Raw genomic sequence first — 22,431 nt, forward strand, 5'->3', positions numbered from 1 at the left:
TGTTGAGACGCCTACGCAAACAGACTGACAAACAAATCCACGGACGAACGAGATTACGGTTGATCCGGCAAAGGGAAAAATAAAAATCAGCCAAGTGCGAGTCGGCCTCGCATAATAAGGATTCCGTGCCATCGTAATAAGATTATGTACTTTTTATCTTAAATGGCGGACCTTATGAAATTATTATTATTTGTTCTTACAGCGGCAATAGAAAATACACGCTCTTTGAAAATTATAACTATTACGGTTCATGCGGCCGCTGAGTGACAGACAGACATACAGACGGGCGGAGAGACGGTCGGACAGGAGGCTTAGTAAAAGGGTTCCGTTTGCTTCCTTCGAGTACCCTGAAAATATATATAAAGAAAGGCGCACTTGATTACGCCGCGGTAGACAAATTGCCACATCACTCTTCTGGCTCCCAGCTTTCCTTCTGCCTTAATACAAAACGTGACTTGAACCAAACCCCATTGATAAACGGTCTCGTCAATTACTTATACGTCGAATACTTAACGTCTCTCGTGCGTAAATAGTAGGTATATACTCGACGTTTTTAAGTTCATTCAAGCATTTTCGAATGTGACAACGCTACGTATAGTATTGCTATACTGTTAAAGAATGTAGAACATACCAGTTTAATTAGTCTCACATCATGTTTATGGCAACAACACCGAGAAAATTGGTTTTCAAGTTTCCCATTTGATCATAAGTTCGCGTGTATTAAAGTGTCAAGTTATTAATATACCCCTGGCTTAGCCCCAAACGTGAGGCGTAGACGATGTATTCTACATAGATTGCTGAAGTAAAATCTGCAATAGGTAAATTTTATCCATTATGTAATTCAAGCAAGTTGGAAAACAATTTTTGGTACACAAAGGGATCTGACGGACCAAAGTCGATGGAGCATCGACGTCTTCCACTGACAGGATGACGGATTGATTTAGTAAGAAGCGCTTTAGTAGTGATATTATCTGTCAGTGTGGAAGGTAAACGGCGACACGTATCACTGGGAGATCATAAGCGATCTGATGTTATAGCACACTCGTATCATGTTTGGAGCGATAACGCACGTACACGAGGGTTGATACTTGGCGTAGAACACTGGGAGGTTATGTCGTCCTGGTAATCACACACGGCGGATCGCACAGGCAGACCCATGCAGGCGCCAGGGCGGGCGGCCGATTACTGACGTCCCGGGCGCCTCGCCGCCCGCCCGCCCTGCTTCATCCCCGCAACAGAATCTCTCAATTATTTTATTGGGAAAGTTAATGAGACGAGAGTCATCGACCGATTCTGTGTGATATGCCCATGCTTATTTATTTAAGGAGATGTAAACACACTTGAGTATGTTTTGTATAGACTAATAGCTCCAATAATTTTGTTTAGTAGGTTTTTCCGGTAGTAATTTCTTAATAATTATTAATGCATACCTATATTTGGCAGGCTATACAATTTTTTCATTATGGTTTTAGTAAACTACTTGTTTGTTGACACTATATTTTCCAAGTAGGTACAAACCTTAGAAGCCTACTATCACCAGTAAATAGAGCATTTAACCTGGCACTAAATTTCCGATTCAATTTTTTTTTTTTTTTAGGTTAAGGGTCACTTACTGACCTTAAAATGACAAAATGCTGACAGATCCAGGTGGAGCTTCGATCGCAATCTTGATTAAATCGGCCATAAAACGTAAACTGTAAGTTTTACAAAAAAGTTTACAGAAAACAAAAGATGCAAAAAATTATTTTCTACAATAATGGTCTCAAGAATTTTTACCCTAAAGTGGATAGTTTTCGAGATATCGGCCAAGAACTTACCTTCAAGATTGCGATCAAAGCTCCACCTGGATCTGTCAGCATTTTGTGATTTTATGGTCAGTAAGTGACCCTTAACCTAAAAAACAGAAATTGGATCGGAAATTTAGTGCGAGGTTGACCAAAAAAACGGCTTTATTTACTGTACTACTACACCCGCTTAAATTAGTCACATTGGAATATTGTTTTGACATGTCATACCATGACTTATTAAAATGAACTTTAAGCGGGGTAGTCGGGCATATTGGTAAACCTTTTAGGATACAATATGTCTCTTGTCGTGCCCATTTAGAATTTGATAACGCTTATTTTGACGGGACATGGATATTGGATGTATACATAATATTGTTTAAATATAAAAAATGTATTCTAAATAATATCTGTCACGGCTGTACTCACGTGTGTAGTCGACGTTAGCCCGACTAGTTACAGCCGGTAGAGTACAGCCGGGACAGATATTATTTAGAATGGAATCACTCACGGTAGTTTAAATGCTAAAATAAAAAATGTACTAGTAGGTTTAATTCAAAACTGGATATGTTTCATACAAAGGTAGTCTGAAAAGGCTTCAAGGGTAGTATCCGTTAGTGGATGTCACAGAACAACGGGTCGGCACAAATAAAACGATCGCCCCGCGGCCGCGCTCCCAGTCACACTTCGCTCCACTTCGCAGCATGGAGACAACATGCGACTATCAACGTATCACCTATCAACCTTTAATACACGTATCTACGAGCTTTGAAAGGGAAAATTAATGTAATTTCAAGTAATCTACTCTTTTACTATTTCACCGTACGGATAAAATATTCTCTAGACCGAACATGACAGCCAGTTCCTACGATGACTAGTTAACTCATCATCATCATCATTATCAGTAAACGTCCACTGCTGGACATAGGTCTCTTGTAGGGACTTCTAGACGCCACGGCCTTGCGCCACCTGGATCCAGCGGCTCCCTGCGACTCGTCTGATGTCGTCCGTCCACCTAGTGGGGGGGTCTGTCAACGCTGCGCCTTCCGGTGCGAGGTCGCCGTTCCATCACCTTGGGACCCCAACGTCTATCGATTTTCCGAACTATGTGCCCTCTGCCCATTCCCACTTTTCAACCCGTTGAGCTATGTCGGTTGCTCTAGTTCTCCTACGGATCTCATTTCTGATTTGAGCATGTAGAGAAACTCCAAGCTCTCTCCATCGCCCGCTGAGTGACTCTGAGCTTTCTAATGAGGCCCATAGTTAGCGACCATGTCGCATATGTATCCATAAGTCATCACTGGTAACAAGGTGTAAACGACAAATATTTTTCAATTTTTTAACATAAAAAATACTTTCACGCAGAAATTACTCTATTTTCATGTTAAAAAATGGAAAAAAAATATTTGTCGTTTATGCATTGTGACGTCATTATTCTCCTTCCGTACAGCGTGACGTTTATGTTAAAAATAAATAAAACATGATTTTTATTTTACTTTATTTTTTATTATTCTCTTTAATTATTGAATTCTAGCCATATAAACTACCGCTATCTATAAACAAAATATCACATCATTTTATTACTATAGTCGAAGACCCCTATTATAGTATTACAACCAGTGGCGTGCAGGTCATAGAGGCATACATGCACTGCTTACCCCAGTTGTAACAGATCAATGCATATTTTCATTATGACCTGCTAGTAAACGGGTTCCTACCTAACTAATGCATACCCTGACCTAACCACCACCACCACATTTACCTATTCTAGACAACCTATTGTACTGAAGGCGTATTTTCGATATAAATAGAAACTTATTTCATTACTTGAAAACTGACGACGCTGTAGTAGGTAGTATGTACTTGTATAGAAAGTAACCGCGTATTTCTGTACGTTGTATAAGCTTTCTATACATCTCAACGAAGTGGAAAATGCAACTAAGCACAGAATTTACTGCATAATACTTGTATACTACTGCATAATTATAAATAGAAGCTTTAATTTCATTTCAGCATTCACCTATTTTACCCCCTTAGGGTTGAATTTCCAAAAATCCCGTCTTAGAGGATGTCTACATCATAATAGCTATCTGCACACAAAATTTCTGTCCTATCCGTCCGGTAGTTTGAGCTGTGCGTTGATAGATCAGTCAGTCAGTCAGTTATGGCATCAACATAAATAATATGGAGGCTCCGACCCCAACGGAAATCGTAAAACAGAAGTGAACCTGCGTCCTGCGACCTTTGCCCATGCACCGTCACTACTAGGCAATATGGCCTTACTATTCTTATATTCTGAAGAAAATATAAAAAAACTAGCTTATGCTCGCGACTTCGTCCGCGTGGACTACATAAATTTCAAACCCCTATTTCACCCCCTTAGGAGTTGAATTTTCAAAAATCCTTTCTTAGCGGACGCCTACGTCATAATAGCAATCTGCATGCCAAATTTCAGCCCGATCCGTCCAGTAGTTTGAGCTGTGCGTTGATAGATCAGTCAGTCAGTCAGTCAGTCAGTCACCTTTTCCTTTTATATATTTAAATTAGACTTTATACTTTGACGTAAGATTTTTTTACACGTTTATTACCTGTTATCTCCCAAAGCCACCATGATCCAAATAAACGTTCATCCCATTGTTGGGGACAATACGCAGAGAAACTTTCAGCTTTTATAAAATAACGAAAGCCTGGCAGCGCTGGCTCTTAGTCCATAATGTAGACTGTAGAGTAACAGAGAATATGTATATTATGGTAAAAGTTTATTATTTGAAGAGACGGCGCCATCATAAATACGACACCACGCGTCGCCTCTCCATTAAAGACTCCTTTGTTATTTTACGAGTATCTTACATAGATATAGTTATATTATAACATCTACCTAGATTTTGTGCACAAAAGTTTAAAGGACGTGTTATATTGTACAAATAAAGACGTGATTATCACTAACTGTCCGTTTTAATTAAAAAAGAGCTTCAACATGCATTGTAATGTATATATATATTCAAACCTATAGTTAAATTCGAGATACCTTTATTCAAGGTTTTCTTAACAAATATATCATGCGAGTACTTGACCGATAGTCTTATTTGGTAGACATAGTATCTAACTTTATTATCTTTTTGTGAGAACGGCAGTCCGAACCAGTGGTCAATTAAAACTACCTGACTATTCATAAGCACTTTTAACAAGTTTACATGAATAAAAAAACATTCTATTCTATTCTATTCTATTCTGAGATAAGCCCACTGATTCTAATTCGTTTAACATGTACCTAAAGACCTTCGTCCAATGATCGAGACGTGGTGTCTCCACACTAAACGATAGCTAAAGTGCCTCTGTAAGAACAATTTATCACCATGATCAACCCATCACCGCCTCACTACAGAGCACGGGTCTCCTCTCAGAGTGAGAAGGGTTTCGGCCATAGTCTACCACGCTGGCCATGTGCGGATTGGCAGACTTCACACACCTTTAAGAACATTATGGAGAACTCTCAGGCATGCAGGTTTCCTCACGATGTTTTTCTTTACCGTTAAAGCAAGTGATATTTTATTACTTAAAACGCACATAGCTCCGAAAAGTTAGAGGTCCGTGCCCAGGATCGAACCTCCGACCTCCGATTAGAAGGCGGACTTCCTAACCACTAGGGTATCACAGCTTTTCAGCTTATTTTCTGTAAGAACAATTATGTTCTTGTAATTTTATCTTAGAAACTAAAACATTTCAACTTCAACTATACCTAATACCGTTCGACTACCGACGCAACTTGAAACCAAATTGTTATTATTAATGTAAATAAACCAGGCTTCTTGTTTAAGGGACTCATTAAAAATTTCGGGAAGTTTGTTTACGCACCAACCTCTTCAAGTTAAGGTCACCTCCACCGACACAATTCATACTTGCATATTAATTCTAATATCCATACTCTATAGTAACACAATAACAGTGTGAAAGTATTTTTTTCATTCAGTTACAAGTTAGCCCTTAGCTACAATGTCACCTGGTGGTAAGTGATGATGCAGTTTAAAATGTTAGCTGGCTAACCTGGAAGAGGTATGGCAACACCCCTTTTGGCTTCTACACGTCATCGTACCAGAACGCTAAATCGCTTGGCGGCATGGCTTTGCCGGTAGGGTGGTAACTAGCCACCGCCGAAACCTCCCACCAGGTCACCCCAGATTTAAAAATTATAAAATTCCAAACCCCTGCCGGGAATCGAACCCGGGACCTCCCACTAATAAGACCACAGCACTCTCCACTGCGCCGGGGAGGTCGTAAAAAATGGTACAGTACTTATTTGTTGCAGAATCAATAAATCAAAAATTTGTTATCTGACCTTTACACGGCTCAACCACAGAACTGATCTTCAAATGATGGCCGGGATGCAAACTATGTCTATGCCTTTCACCAAAATTGGTTAAAACGATGACAGACAGATATACACTTTCGCATTTATCACTACTCTTAATACTACCCCTTATTATAAATTCGAATGTTGTTTGTTTGTTGGTTTGTTGGTTTATTGGTTTGTCCTTCAATTATGTCGCAATGGAGAAAAGATGAAGACCAGGAAAGTGACCTAGGCTATTTTTTATCCCGGAAAATCAAAGAGTTCCCTCGGGATTTTTAAAAAACTAAATCCACGCGAAATCCGCGTAGTCGTGGGCATCAGGTAGTAATATATATTATTCAAAGTCAAAGTCAAAGTCAAATGATTTATTCATAATAGGTAATAAATTACTCGTATTGATTGTCTGGTATCGTGTTAGATTTGTAAGATATAGTGGTGATAATTATTACGCAAACTTAAAACTAAAGCTACGAGGGTTCCAAACGCGCCCAGGTCTGAGAAGAGCCCACAACAAACTCACTATTAGTATGGATAGTATGGATGACTCATATCCTGGCTCAAACGTCACCCAATTTTCTTAATTATAACACCAAGTGAGACCAATAAATAATTAATCTAGTATAACATATAAAATGAAAACCAAATATTATCTAAATTGAACGTCTGCTGAAACGTCAGTCAAGTTCCTGACGGCTCATTAAGAAACTCGGATGGGCGTCAGAATATGAAAATTTCACACAAAATTAACATTTTAGACTCGCGGTATACATACCCGCATATTAAGTCTCTTCATGTATTCCCAATATACCTAACCATAGTATCTAGAAGGAGATAGATTGTAGAGCGATGTCCCTGTCGTTGAGACCGACAAAACGTCATATAGGTGTGAGTGACAGAGAAAACGCTTTACAAAGCCGAAATGTCATTCAAAAGGCAGATGTAAGTACATTCCTTTTGGCCGCTTACTGTACATAATGTGGTCTTGGTCAACATTTATGTCTAGACAAAGATAACGGTCATCTACTCGATTTTTGAAGGGATTTTTTTTTTAAATAGAAATAGCGAGCAAACGAGCAGGCGGGTCACCTGATGTTAAGTGATTACCGCCGCCCATGAACATTTGCAGCACCAGAGGAGCCGCCGATGCGTTGCCGGCCTTTTAGGAATTTGTTGGTCCGCCCCTTGAATAACCCCATGTTATAATCTAGTGGGAACACCGCCGATGGGAGTTGGTTCCACAGTTTGCACGTGCGTGGAAAGAAGGATCTGGCGCAGCGGACGGTCGAAGTGCACCAGACACCCAGATGGTGAGGGTGAAATTCCTTACGGTGGCGCGCGGTGCGGTTGTAGAAAATCCTCTAAAGAGGTAAAGTAGGGGTTTGAAATATGTGCAGTCCACGCGGACGAAGTCGTGAGCATGAGCTAGTAGTAAATAAGTAAATAATCATCATTCCTCTTAATTCCATGTGAATGATAAAAATAAAAATAAAACCAACTCAAAAGAGAAAGCTTCCACGATTCTCTTTGAACAGTTCATTTTCCTAGAACTAATTATTATTATTTACTGTACTTAGATGGAGTAAAACATTTCGAAAACAAACACATTCTTATTTACTGAAATATATGTACTTTAATTTCCTTCTAATATAAATACGTTACGTACGTCTTTTCAGTAAAAGAAACAAGGACAGTCTTATAAAAGACCTCTCCAAGTACTGCTTTACCAATACTACTTTTTTGAGTTCTGTATCTCCAGAGAAAAAAGGACTTCTAGGCTCTAACATAAATAGAATATACGATCTCCCTATTCCTTCCAGATAAAACAAAAAGATTAAAACAATAAGCCCGCGAATGTAATAAGCCCGTCATTTTTATTCGCTTAAAATAATGCCATTTACAAAAACATTTTGCGAATAAATCATTTATCGCCCTCCCGGATAAAGTATTGCTTAATTCGATTTTAATAGACTCCAGCGAGACACAAAAAAGGCAAATGCAATAAATAAAGACTTGGAGTTGTTTAATAAATCTTTTAAGGCTAAGTGCAGACGATTGTAATGCCTGATTTCTACAGTACGTGATTGTGTGGATTATATCACGCACGGCCGACGACCACGAGCCCCGCGCAAAAGGCTCGGACGACGACGACGCCACGCGACGACGTGTCTGCGCTACCACGGACAATACGAAATGCGAAAGTGTGTCTGTCTGTCTGCTAGCTTTTCACGGCTCATCCGTTCAACCGATTTTAACGAAATTTGGTACAGAGATAGCTTGCGTCCCGGGGAAGGACATAGGCTACATTTTATCCCGGAAAATCAAAGAGTTCCAGCGGGATTTTTTAAAAACCTAAATCTACGCGGACGAAGTCGTGGGCATCAGCTAGTAGTCTATAAATTTAAAAAAATTATATATCGACACTGGTAAAAGTAGGTCCCTTGTCAGACATAAATCGGTCATTATTAAACTGAATAAAATCCGTGGTCTGCTGTATCCCTTATTTTGGTGTTGTTAATCGTAGGAAAAATGTCGATAATTCACTTCATCAGTGTCGCGGAATGTTATCGAGTATCGAGCAATTTGCCTTGATTAAGACTACGCACGGCTTAATTAAACTGACAAACAAAACAAAGCCTTCGAGAGAGATTATTCTTTGTCAATAAATGTTTCTAGCTACGATTTACTGAGAATTTATTTCATAAAATTTGCTTTGAAACCCAATTTGTCCCAACAGGACATACTTTTTGAAAGATAGGTTAGATTAGGGGTAGAATATATGTAAAGTTTATTTATTAGAATACTAGCCGATGCCCGCAAACTCATCCGCGTGGAATTAGGTTTTTTAAAAATCGCATGGGAACTCTTTAATTTTCGGGATAAAAAGTAGCCTATGTCACTCTCCAGGTCTTTATCTATACCCATACAAAAAATTACGTCAATCCGTTGTATCATTGCAACGTGATTGAAGGACAAGTTTCAAATCACAACGACACAAAGAAGTTTTCACTTCAATAATAGAATAGGTGTCTGATCTATGTATTAGTACCAAAGGTGTCGTAGTTCAGTGTAAATGAGCCTGTGTAGGTGTACCTTGTGTGTTAAACAAAGAATCGGCCCACCAACGCGGCGTCCTTGCCCGCAGCAATGTTATGCGGAGCGATTAACTTTCAACTAGCTCTTGATCTACATTAAGATTGTTTCTTTCGCGACACAAGCTGGTAAGTAAATTCGCGACATTCCCCAACGGGGGCGTAGCTCAGATGGTAGAGCGCTCGCTTTGCATGCGAGAGGTACCGGGATCGATACCCGGCGCCTCCAACCAATCAATTTTTTTACATTTTTGTTTTGTTTTCTTTATATTTGAGTCATCATAATTTCCAGAATCCCTATGTGCGATTGTTGTTGTTAACTATGTACATACAGGCGAATTCAGAAAATGTGTTTTATTAATTACTACTATGGAAACACCATTAAGTATAACCATTGAATTAAATGCAATTAAATACATATTATATTGGACGGGTACTCCAAACAAAAATTGCATTCCATATGACATAGCCATCAAGTTAGAAGCAGAGGGGCTACAAACCGCATCAAAAAAATCTTGTTCAGATATTTGAAATTAAGCACGTTCTTTCACAGATCTATGGCGATTCGACTGTAGACTCTACAGTCGAAGTGTAGACCGAGCAGGCCACGCGACGCCGACGCTTAAATAAGAGACTAGGTACAAGATATGTAAACCTTTTAGTGGTGACAGAAAGGTTAACTAAAAAATGAAAGAGGCCAATAAGCTTCGTTACATATGTATTTTTTTCATATCAGAGATTCTGAGTCTAGCCGTAAATGTCTTAAGTTTAAAGTTCATCTCAAGTTCTTAATGAACTATCATTTTGGAATTTAAATGATTTGATCCATTACAACTGACAATACAAAACAATAAACTCGACGGTCACTTTTCAAGAGTCCAACACAATATTTTATTTATTATCTAATTCTGTTGGACTTTCGCCAGAGGTACTTACTCTTAGCACGAACTTTATGCTATTGTTAGAGGGCAAAAGGATATAGAAATAAATGGATTTAATTATTTAAAAAATGGACCCTATGTGGACAAATTACATGAAACGTGTCGCAGAGAGGTCCTGAATTGAGGCAGCAAAAGCGAAAGCATGTGCAAGCATCCCTACAAGATACCTATGCTCAGCAGCGCATGCCTATGGGTTGACGACGACGACGACCCTATTCCTATTTATAGGGTCGTCACCATCATCGTAACCACTCTACGTGTAGTAGAGTAGCTACGATCGATGTAGGACTAGGTAGCCACTCTACTACAGAGTTGAGAGTAGGTATACCTATCTCTCAGTAAACAAAATACAATTCGTGGTATTACTCCCGGGGGCATAAAACTCGACTGATAGAGTTGCAAGCTCTTTCACGACTTTGATTAAACACGAGAATTGCCACTGCAGTTTATAACATTAAAATAAATTGCACTTTTTTTAATAGAAAATTTTAAAATAAAATCTTAAGCTAGCCTTGTCTAAATACTATACAAATCATGCCCGCGTGGAATGATGCCAAGAATACTGGTTGCATTTCCACGCTGGACAGCCAGGCTGATCCGTTGTGCAAAAAATGAGCCAACCTTTCTGTCGCCAGATGAGGCTATTAATCGCGGTGAAATGTCTCGTATATTGCACTTTTAAATATGTTTTTTTAATTGTAAATGTACTTCGAACGAAATAACTTACATCAATATTTTCTGAGGATCTAGAACTTTTCAAGTTAACGTTAACTATGCGTGAATCTGTCATTTAGTACCAATAAGTAGAACAGACTAATTTGTAAACTGAAGGAGACGGACGCGAACCATATGTGCCAGTACGGTTCTGTCGCTTGTGTAACTTGAGTACTTTCATCGCTATATCTGTATGATTTATAATAATATGACCCTTGACTGCAATCTCACTTGGTGGTAAGTGATGATGCAATCTAAGATGGACGCGGGCTAACCTGGAAGGGGTATGGCAGTTTTTATTAAACCCATACCCCTTTGGTTTCTAACACGGCATCGTACCCGAACGCCAAATCGCTTGGCGGTACGGCTTTTTCTTTAATAGAGATAGCGAGCAAACGAGCAGGCGGGTCACCTGACGTTAAGTGATTACTGCTGCCCATGAACACTTTGCCGGTAGGGTAACCCTTGGTAATATTTTATTCATTATCAAAACCAATTTCAATCATTGACCCTAGCAATAAACGATAATAACATCTAACTCCCAGTGGACAATGTCCAATTGTGAACAATTATGCAAACTTGTCGCTTTATTCAGTGCTTAAATTGCTTTCAGCTTTGTCTCAGACGTAACGACTTAACCACAGAGCGCGTAATTTCATTCTTAGGGTCCTTACAGACGAGCCACATGTTCTCTTTTACGAATGTATCGCTGATGTGAGTCCGGTTCTCAAGTTTGCATTTTTTCGGTTTGTAGTACGTACGGTGCATTTTAAATGAGACCCGCCATTTTTAGAACCTTCTCAATTGTACGGCATATCTCAAAATTGTTGAGTGATCTCTGTTTGTGGCTTATAATTTTCTTAATCTGTACTGAGTCGATTTTATCCCAAACGTAAAATTATTCATTTATTTACCTACAGCAAAAAATTTTGTGTAACAGTCGAGTCGCGAACACTATACCTACAGTAATCGCAAAACAAGCAGTCCAGTCTAAACACGAGGCATACACAAGTGGGGCTTGTGAGGGCTGATTTTTCAATCGCCAGATAAACTAGCATAGACGTTTTGTCATATTTCCGACATCTACAAAAACCGTCGAAACATCTTATTTAAATACTACCTTATGCTTGCGACTTCGTCCACGTGGACTACACAAATTTCAAACCCCTATTTCACCCGCTCAGGGGTTGAATTTTCAAAAATCCTTTCTTAGCGGATGTCTACGCCCGATCGGTCCAGTAGTTTGAGCTGTGCGTTGATAGATCAGTCAGTCAATCAATCAGTCAGTCCGTCAGTCAGTCAGTCAGTCACCTTTTCCTTTTATATATTTTGAAGATTCCTAGGATGAAAGTTATCTGAGCATTTAAAATCAGCCCTTAGTCTATGGCCTGCGCAGAACACTATGTTGCAACTTGGACTAAGCGTTTTGCGATCAATGTACCAATAGTACGCGGCAAGTTGAGATGGCAATTGGGGAGGGAACGCCCCGCACACCCGCACCGCACATTCCCCGCGCTAAACAGTGCGGGTGAGCGCGGATGACATGCGGGAGTGCGGGGCGTCCTTCGCCTCAAACCCCGATTATCATATCGCCAACTCTATCTGTCATGGACTATACTCGCACTACTCTACCTAGTCATTTGTGGCAACGCAACTTCAGACAGTTATAGCAACACCATCTACTCCGTGGTTCATCTGAACAGACCCTTAGATGACAATCGTTGAATGCAGTCAGCAAAGCATGATTACACGGAACGCTTGTAAGCGAGCACAATTGCACTAACTCATGTGAATTTCGAATTTCCATATTACATCACACTCTCTGCTGTTCTTAAAAGCCTTTAACGCTCTAGACTTGAAACTATTTTAGGTATGTCCAAATATTGACTATTAGTAGACTAGATGATGCCTGCGACTTTTTCCGCGTGGATTTAGGTTTTTTAAAAATCCCGTGAAAAACTGTTTCATTTTCCGGGATAAAAAGTAGCCTATGTTCTTCCCCGTGACGTAAGCTAACTCTGTAAGTATCAAATTTCATCAAAATCGGCCGTGAAAAGCTATAGCAGACAGTCAGACACACTTTCGCATTTATAATATTAGTATATTGTAAAAATGTATTTTTATAAATAAAAATAAATAAATTTTTGGTAATACTACTGCCGTATCCTTAAATAAAGAAAAGGTAATGGCAAGTTCTCAAAATTATGCACTCTACGACGTACGAGTACGTTCTACATCCATGGACGTAAGTATAGTCCAGTCAAATTAAATCAAAATATTAGGGGTGATTTTGCAATAATTCACACTTGGCTAAAAATTGGTAGGGTTGTTCAAAACACTATTATAAATGAAATGTGAAAAGTCCTCATCGATCCGACAAATCCGAAAAAATTACTCGGGGTCAAAGGTCACAAAAACGGGTTTTCGTGAAATCAGCAAAATGGTAAGTTTATCATAAAACTGTAATTCACACACAACATATACAACACATCATATAATTATTATCTATAAAAAATGTCTGTATACATTTTTCCTATTGTGAATTATTGTAACCTTGGAGTCTAAATTGACCGGGCTAGTATATCGATGTGCCAAATCATAACCAATTCAAGACGCGCGTACACTCACGCTGCGCGCAAATATGGATCCGGTATGTTGAACGAACAAACAGCAAACTTGTAGGTCTGAATACTTGCAAACATATTTCCTAGTTTCGAAGGATCTCAGCAACTTCGCAAGAATTTCGGGAACCTATCCACAAAGGGGTGGGATAAAAGTAAAACTATTCCTACGTGGATCGAATCACAAACTTTGAACATCGTTTCTATTTTATGCACATTTTACGTTTATTTTTAGTTTGTTCATTGTCAACAAATTAAAAATAATAAAAGGAATAAAAAGAGCTTTCTGCATGCCAAATTTCTGCCCGACCCGTCCAGTAGTTTGAGCTGTGCGTTGATACATCAGTCAGTCAGTCAGTCAGTCACCTTTTCGTTTTATACATATATTTAGATTTTTTACTTTTTAGTTTGTTTTTTGGCAAAACAGTCGTGTTTTTTAATTACAACTTGTCATTAAAGTCTGAAGTTCTGAAAGGATACGCTAAGCCTACTCATGGCCTACTCATCAAAAGTTAAGGATTCGTGTCAGGAACTCAGAGGTAACGTTATACTTTTAAACTTGGTAATATCAAGTCAAGGGAGTTTTAATCAGCAACTTCGTAATTTATAAAGGGTTTTAATAAACAAATGATGTAGCTTTTACCCCGTGGGTGTTTATTTCTCGAGAGATTACGCTAATGAAGAAACTTTTCCAGCTTTCCCAGCTTGCTCACGGTATAAGCTAATTCTGAGTACACTACCAACTTGTACGGCCATAACTAAAATTAATGGTTACTTACTTGATTATTACTGTAAGCAAATAAAAATACGTTCTGTTGGGAACTTCCCTTTTTATGAGTAGCTATACGATTATATACATAGGCACATGCTTGGTCGAGCATTCAAAGCTGATGGTGACGTCACCGTGGAGTCATGCCTGAAAATCAGCGCATGATATCGAGTCGACTGTAGCATTACAGTCCGTTCGGAAAGTACCTACCTACATATGTAAGTACTCATAAGAATTAAGATGGTTTTGGTTATCAAAGATACGAGAACTATCACTACTTTTCTTGGTTTATGAAAATCTCAAGTAATCATAGTACGCGACAGGTCGAGATGGCAATCGGGGTATGAGGCGGAGGGACGCCCCGCCCCGCCCCGTCACCCGCGCTATCCCGCACCGGGTTAGCGCGGGAGCTGTGCAGGTGTGCGGGGCGTCCCCACCCCGATTGCTGTCGCGTACTCTTTCTATATGCTAGATGCTTTTTGAAAACTGCCGAATTTCTTGCCGGCTTTTCTCGGTAGAATTTTCTTTCCGAACCTGTGGTACTTGCCATGAAATAAAATAAGTTTGTATTTTGTTGTGTACACTTTACCGCCGCATTTGACAAGTTAACAAAATTAGACTAAAACAGCAATAAAATGCAAAACGGGTGGCGCAAATCGAATATGTTAACAGTGGGGGGTAAAGAGGGGTAAACTGGGGTTTTGCATGGGGTAAAAGGGTCGAGGCGCGTCTCCGGAGTCTGATCGGGGGGAATTGAATTCTGTCGCGGAAACTAATTTAAATAGCCGCCGGATGCCCGTAGCCATGGGGTAGCCGTGCGATTTTAACTTCGTTTGCTTACACCCTATAGCTGTTTAGTTGCAAGTTTTTCCGTAGGGTATATTTAAAGTTTTTAATACATTTATTCAAGAATGAAGACGTTGACGTGGAGTCGAAGCGATATACATTTTCTCATTTTACAGAAGATAAAGATTACATAGCGATAACTTCGGGGCATTGGGATATACGTGGATGGACAACATTACACCAGTCGCAGGGACTGAGGCGACGCAAGGCGTATGGAAGTGTCTCTACAAGAGACCTACAACAGACGAAAACGACGAGCTAAATTCAGCTAGTGAGATATGAGACAAACATAATCACTACCCATATTATAAATGCGAAAGTGTATTTGTTTGTCCTTCAATCACGTCACATCGGTGCAACGGATAAATAAAGACCTGGAGTGTGACATGGCAACTTTTATCCCGAAAAATCAGAGTTCCCACGGGATGTTTAAAAACCTGATTCCACGCGGACGAAGTCACGGGCATCAGCTAGTACATAATATTATTTTAATTAAAATACAATATGTTGTCAGTGAATAATTCCATGGACCCAAATCTACATGCACAATGCGGGTAGCTTCATTTGCATTTGAATCCGTTTGATATCCGCTACACAGCGTTCAAGTTTAGTGCCAATGAGATGCAAGTTGCCATTGCCACACATTTAACAGACATAATTCTCATTAATCCTGTTCCTAAAATGTGTGTGGAATTAATTTACCTTTTAGCAAGTTCCCAGTATTTCATCTAGTTTCATCTTTTGTAGTTTGTACAGGGCTTTTATTAGTGTTCTTGGTATTCTGCCTCGTTGATACTAGAATATAGGCTAGTGACTGCGGATCGTGAAGTTTTTTTTTTTAAATTTATAGACTAGCGCTTGGGTGCAATTAGTTATCAGACCCGCTGACAAGTAATGGTGAAGCCTAAAATGGAACGCGCTTGCCTAGAAGATGCCTATTCACTCTTGACTTAAAGGTATCCTATTAAAAGTGGAGGGGAAAACTGATGCCGGAAGGGCGTTCCATATCCTAGCGGTTCGGATAAGAAACGAGGAAGCATTTCGCTTCGTACGTGTCCGTGGAATTTCAACTACGTAAGCATGCATCTTGACGATGTGTTCGGTACGATGGTAAAAATGTGAAGGAGGAACCAGGTCGAAAAGTTTTTGGGCACACTAAGTTCCGGATTTTTAAATGAATGCCCGGCCAGGAAATGTCACACAGTTTTCTATCAATGAATTCTCAGTAACAGTACGGACTTGGCAAGGTGGCGTTACATATTAACACTACGTCTTTTGAAGAGTATGTGAACCCGTTATACCAGTAGGGCGATTGTCTAAAACCTGCATCAATCATTATTACAATCTCAATTGTGCTGATTGGCTGAATTTGTGCGATTCTTGTTACAACAATGCATTGTGGCCAATAGTGAGCGAGCATTAACCAATCAGAGATGATTACGATCGTGACATTGTAGCTGTCAAACAACCGCGGCAGGGCCACCGGTGTTATCTAGTCCTGACGGATTGCTGCCCCATCGGATTATGAGACTGAGTGCATACTGTGCATAGAAAGTACGCCTATCTTTGCACACACACTATGACATCTCCTGACAGATATTATTTAGAATGGAAATCACTCACGGTAGTTTAAACGCTAAAAAAGACATCTCCTGAGTTGCTAGCCTGCGTTACAACTGGGTGCCGTGACCGAAAATTGTTTTATATTCTTTATCATCACTAAGCCAAGTCTCACGAATTGTAAAAATTCACTGTCTTATCATTAAAACAGTATTTAAACACTAATCATCACTCTATCATGGTCTTTGTCTGCTGAAAAAGCCGCGAGAAAGCGTTGACACACTTATTATGCTTAGCAGATAGAACCAGTTTGCGTTGTATATTTGTGCAAAAGAATCTTGTATTTTTATTTGTTCACTCAAACGGCTAGCCCGCGAGCTAAAAGCGATAAAAACAAAGACAAAATGCGTAGGAATATAGAGCACGAATGTGGGGAGTACCAGGGCGGCAGACATGACAAAGAGATGTGTCCCACACCAGTCCTTTCACGAAACGTTGTAAGTTGCGAGACACGGATAAGGGTATATTTTTCATTTCGCGAACGAGCGCTTTATGGTTTTAACAGTTTGAGTAATTCAGGAAAAGCGTTGGAAAATTGTGCTTAGCTTAGATCACGTGTGTACCTACACTATGTGTTGAAAGAATACTAGATGATCAAAGGAACTTCTTGGAGTGAAGTTCGATCGTTATTATATTATGAGTCACTTCATTCGAAGATATAAACATCGTAGTCCCCCTAACATACAGGCAGTACATAAGTACTTATTTAATGATAGTTAATTACTGGAGACAAGTCAGGTTATACTTTATCAAAAACAAGCTCTTTTAAGCACCTTTGAAAGGTCAGTTGTTAGGAACCAACTCCTCACGAAATAAGCACGAGAAAGTGATTTTGCGAAAAAAAGCTGTCTGAAAATGACCATACTCCATACTCGATTATTTTGGAAACGTAAACACGCGACAAACGACACGCAGCAACCAAAAAAACTATAGGTCAGGACATAGGTTTATGATTTGGTATGAACGACATCTGCACCCGGTGTCAAACACCACAAAGCAAATTGTAGAGGTCACTTTTATACAGGGTTTTAAAAATACTCGCAACGCCATCTGTTTTCTGGCAAATGTACTACGCTGAAGGTAGCCGTGTACGAATATCACGGGTGTAAAGTTGTTGGATGGTTGCTTAAGCAGTTCAGAGCTATGCCAAGAGATGGCGCTAGTAACGATAAAATGAATCTACCCCATACAAAAATAAGAAAACAAAATTAATTCAATGCTTCCTCTATTTAAGTAATTTTTATTGAGTAAATAAAATCTACTTACCAGCCTGATCAGTGTAATCACGTGCGTACTTATATAAAGTCCAATCACTTACCTGAAATGAAAAAAAATAATAGTATTTAATTACTTCGAAAAGAGACATTTATTTAATAGGTAGCCAACGGTATACAAAGATATATTTTTATATCTTAATTAAAAAGAATATAAACAACATTAAATTAAAACTAAAATAAATTAAATTAAATTTATATTACGCAAATTATGCAAATTCTCAGATCATTCAGATTCAGATTGATCTCTGTGATTTAGGGTGTCCGTTGATATTATGTCAATCAGTTAGCTTATCCCAAACCGAGATGGATTCTAATGTACAAAAAGAAAAGTTCAACTGACTGACTTGTCAACGCCCAGCCAAAACCTTTGGTTTCACGGTTTCTGGATTTTTTCCTTTACTTGTGCTATAAGACCTACCTACTTGCTTATGATTCTAGGTCAACGGGAAGTATAGGTTTTGGTTCCCTTTTCTTGGCAGACACGACAGAGAGACAGACAACGATGTGATCCTATAAGGGTTCTTTTTTTTCCTGTTGAGGTACAGAACCCTAGAAAAAAACATACGTAAGGAGATCAAACTAGACAAACATATTAAGGCAGACAGGTTTTGATTCCCTTTTCTTGACAGACAAACAGACAACGAAGTGATCCTATAAGAGTTTCTTCTCCTTTTGAGGTATGAAGCCCTAGAAAAAAAAACATAGTTAAGGAGATCAAACGAGACAAACATATTAAGGCTGACGTTTACGTGACAGGTACCCGGTACTCCGCTAATGAGGTAACCGTTTATACGTCTCTCGAGGGGTCGGCCCTCCGTATCAACCAGCGTTATTTATTTGCACTTGTCCAATTTCGTACTTATTATGTTCCGTTTGGTTTTATACACACACCAGAAGTGAAGTTAAATATTAACAACGATGCGCAGCGGCTTATCGACAGTTTTACTCTTTATAACCTAACTGCTATATTAACTTGATCAGGGCGTAATTGCTATTGCAATCACTCAATCAAAATGGCGACCTTAACACAAAAAGCATTTAATAGTCGGTCGAGTCTCGCGTCAGAAAGAGACAAGCTTAAAAAATGGCGACCTAAACACAAAAAGCATTTAATAGTCGGTCGAGTCTCGCGTCAGAAAGAGACAAGCTTAAAAAATGGCGACCTAAACACAAAAAGCATTTAATAGTCGGTCGAGTCTCGCGTCAGAAAGAGACAAGCTTAAAAAATGGCGACCTAAACACAAAAAGCATTTAATAGTCGGTCGAGTCTCGCGTCAGAAAGAGACAAGCTTAAAAAATGGCGACCTAAACACAAAAAGCATTTAATAGTCGGTCGAGTCTCGCGTCAGAAAGAGACAAGCTTAAAAAATGGCGACCTAAACACAAAAAGCATTTAATAGTCGGTCGAGTCTCGCGTCAGAAAGAGACAAGCTTAAAAAATGATCAACCATTTCAAAAGGCGCCAAATACAAATCCGATAACATTTTGGTTTCATTATGCGAGTTTTAGCGTTTAAACTACCGTGAATGATTTCCATTATACATGTAGGAGACAACAGCTTTTATGTCTGGTGGGAGGCTTCGGTAGTGGCTAGTTACCACCCTACCGTGCCGCCAAGCAATTTAGCGTTCCGGACGATGATGTGTAGAAACCAAAGGAGTATGGGTTTAATAAAAACTGCCATGCTCCTTCAAGGTTAGCCAGCTTCCATCTTAGATACCAGGTAAGATTGTATCTGAATTTTCTCCTATCCATTGGTTTCTACACGGCATCGTACTGGAACGCTAAATCCCTTGGCGGCACGGCTTTGCCGGTCGGGTGGTAACTAGCCACGGCCGAAGCCTCCCACCAGACCAGACCAGATATTTAGAGTTAATATAATTACAAACCTCTCCCACTAATGAGACCCTGTCGCTTACCACTGCGCCAGGGAGGTCGTCAAACATATCATCTTATTATTCTCAAACATTGACATCCGTACTACCGGCAACTACACATTAAAATACTAGAGGGGAAAGCCTCAAAGTAGAGCCATTAGGTTCTATTATAATTTATAAAGCACCTAGGCGCCATCAAAGACTATTCACTGCTGTCATACAACATGGAATGGATCACTCGACACACTTTTCGGTTTTTCTTCGCGTTCCATACAATTTGCACGCCATGGATCCCTGCAGTGATGCCTGCATGTCTCTCTCTATCAGTTATTCATTAGAATTTTTTGCGGACGCCGTATATTCTGAATGCACAAAAGATTATTCGCATACAGCTTCGCTACCCATATTGTAAATACGAAAGTGTAATTGTTTGTTGTGTACAGTGTGACCTTACCATATAAGTAATATCTGTATAATAGCCCATAAGTACACATACATGATACATGTATCTCAATGCATTTCCTACCAATAAAGCAGTCCCAACCTTAGATGGCGATCCTGCCAGGTTGGTTTATTGGTTTGTCCTTCAATCACGTCGCAACGGAGCAACGGATCAATGTGATTTTAGGCATGGTTATAGTTAAAGACCTGATCCATGACCAGTGACATAGGCTACTTTTTACTCTAGAAAATCAGAGTTCCAACGGGATTTTTAAAACACTAAATCTACGCGAACGGAGTCGGGGGCATCCGCTAGTATTTGGATAAAAAGCCATAATGTGTGGTGGGACACCTTTTTTTTTTTTTTTTTATTCAGATACAAGTTAGCCCTTGACTGCAATCTCACCTGGTGGTAAGGGATGATGCAGTCTAAGATGATAGCGGGCTAACCTGGAAGGGGTATGGCAGTTTTTATTAAACCCATACCCCTTTGGTTTCTACACGGCATCGTACCGGAACACTAAATCTCTTGGCGGCACGGCTTTGCCGGTAGGGTGGTAACTAGCCACGGCCGAAGCCTCCCACCAGACCAGACCAGAAATTTAGAAATTATAAAATTCCAAACCCCTGCCAGGAATCGAACCCGGGACCTCCCACTATTAAGACCACAGCGCTCACCACTGCGCCAGGGAGGTCGTCAAACAGCAGCACCTTACAGCAGCTTAGCTGTGGCAACGCATTCTTCTGTCTCGTTCACCCATATGGACTAATAGAATGCGTCCATCTACAGCCTTCTTTATTGTAAAGAAGGCTGTGGGCCAGTCAATATGGTGCGTTTCAATCCCATGTTTGCTCCTTTGTTTATTTCAGTTTTCCAATTAGGTACCTCTCTATCCTAAATCTTCTAATAAGTAAAAAGCTTACTTTTTATCAAATCATAAAAAAAGTTACTTCTGAACCTTTTTCGTAATAACGATCTTCTAATCAGTACCCTTATTATAAATGCGAAAGTGTGTTTATTTGTTGGTTGTTGGTTTATTGGTTTGCTTGTTTGTTGGTTTGTCCTTCAATCACGTCGCAACGGTGGAACGGATTGATGTGATTTTTTGCATGGGTATAGATAAAGACCTGGAGAGTGACATAGGCTACTTTTTATCCCGGAAAATCAAAGAGTTCCCACGGGATTTTTAAAAAACCTAATTCCACGCCGACGAAGTCGCGGGCATCAGCTAGTAAGTAATAAGTCCCAAGTCATCATAAAACATAGAGATCACAATATTGTCGAGTAGCAAAAGCCCTCAAAGCACCTAAAAGTGTATTAACAAAGGAAGAGCGGCCGTAACTTTATCAATATCTCATCCGAAGTCAATAACCAGAGCCAACATTCTCATCTCTCATGTTTTTCTTGCCCGAGTAAAGAAAATTATGAAATTAAATTTCTCGGACCTAAAGACTCCTTCACAATATAAGAACTTGCTATAAGATGTTTCTTATAATGATAACTAGCTTACGCTCGCGACTTCGTCCGCGTGGACTACACAAATTTCAAACCCCTGTTTTTCCCCTTTAGGGATTGAATTTTCAAAAATCCTTTCTTAGCGAATGTCTACATCATAATAGCTATCTGCATGCAAAATTTCAGCCCGATCGGTCTAGTAGTTTGAGCTGTGCGCTGATAGATCAGTCAGTCAGTCACCTTTTATATATTTAGATAACCACACTGACATCACAGTGGACACCACATTAGTATCCACGTTGCACCCGTGCGAAGCCGGGGCGGGTCGCTAGTAATGATAATGTTCACAGATTGAGTTCGTTTACGTTTAGATACTCGTACAATAAAAGCAAAATATATAATCTAGTCTAGTCTATGAGCATACTGGAAAGTTTCTAGTATGTACATTGTATACTCATAGTCTTTATAACATACTTTGCTTTGTAGTCTTGATTGGACATTTTAGTAGAAACCGTCATAAACTAGTAACAGCCTCCACACAGATTAAGCGCTGTATTATAATCTTGTATAGTTCAGTATCTGTACGCTTTTATAACATGACTAGCTTACGACTTCGTCCGCGTGGACTACATAAATTTCAAATCC

The 22,431-nt window shown here is 39.6% G+C and overlaps 1 protein-coding gene and 1 non-coding gene across 6 annotated transcripts in view; one reads left to right on the forward strand and one right to left on the reverse strand.

The window, feature by feature from the left end:
- rg (A kinase anchor protein rugose) overlaps positions 1-22,431 on the reverse strand; it is a 530,630-nt gene that overhangs the window by 459,383 nt on the left and 48,816 nt on the right. The gene's annotated exons all lie outside the window — the stretch shown is intronic.
- On the forward strand, positions 9,381-9,453 carry TRNAA-UGC (transfer RNA alanine (anticodon UGC)). Its single transcript has one exon. It is a non-coding gene; the product is annotated as a tRNA-Ala (tRNA).

Source organism: Maniola hyperantus, chromosome 22 (genome assembly GCF_902806685.2).
Source record: "Maniola hyperantus chromosome 22, iAphHyp1.2, whole genome shotgun sequence".
NCBI lineage: Eukaryota > Metazoa > Arthropoda > Insecta > Lepidoptera > Nymphalidae > Maniola > Maniola hyperantus.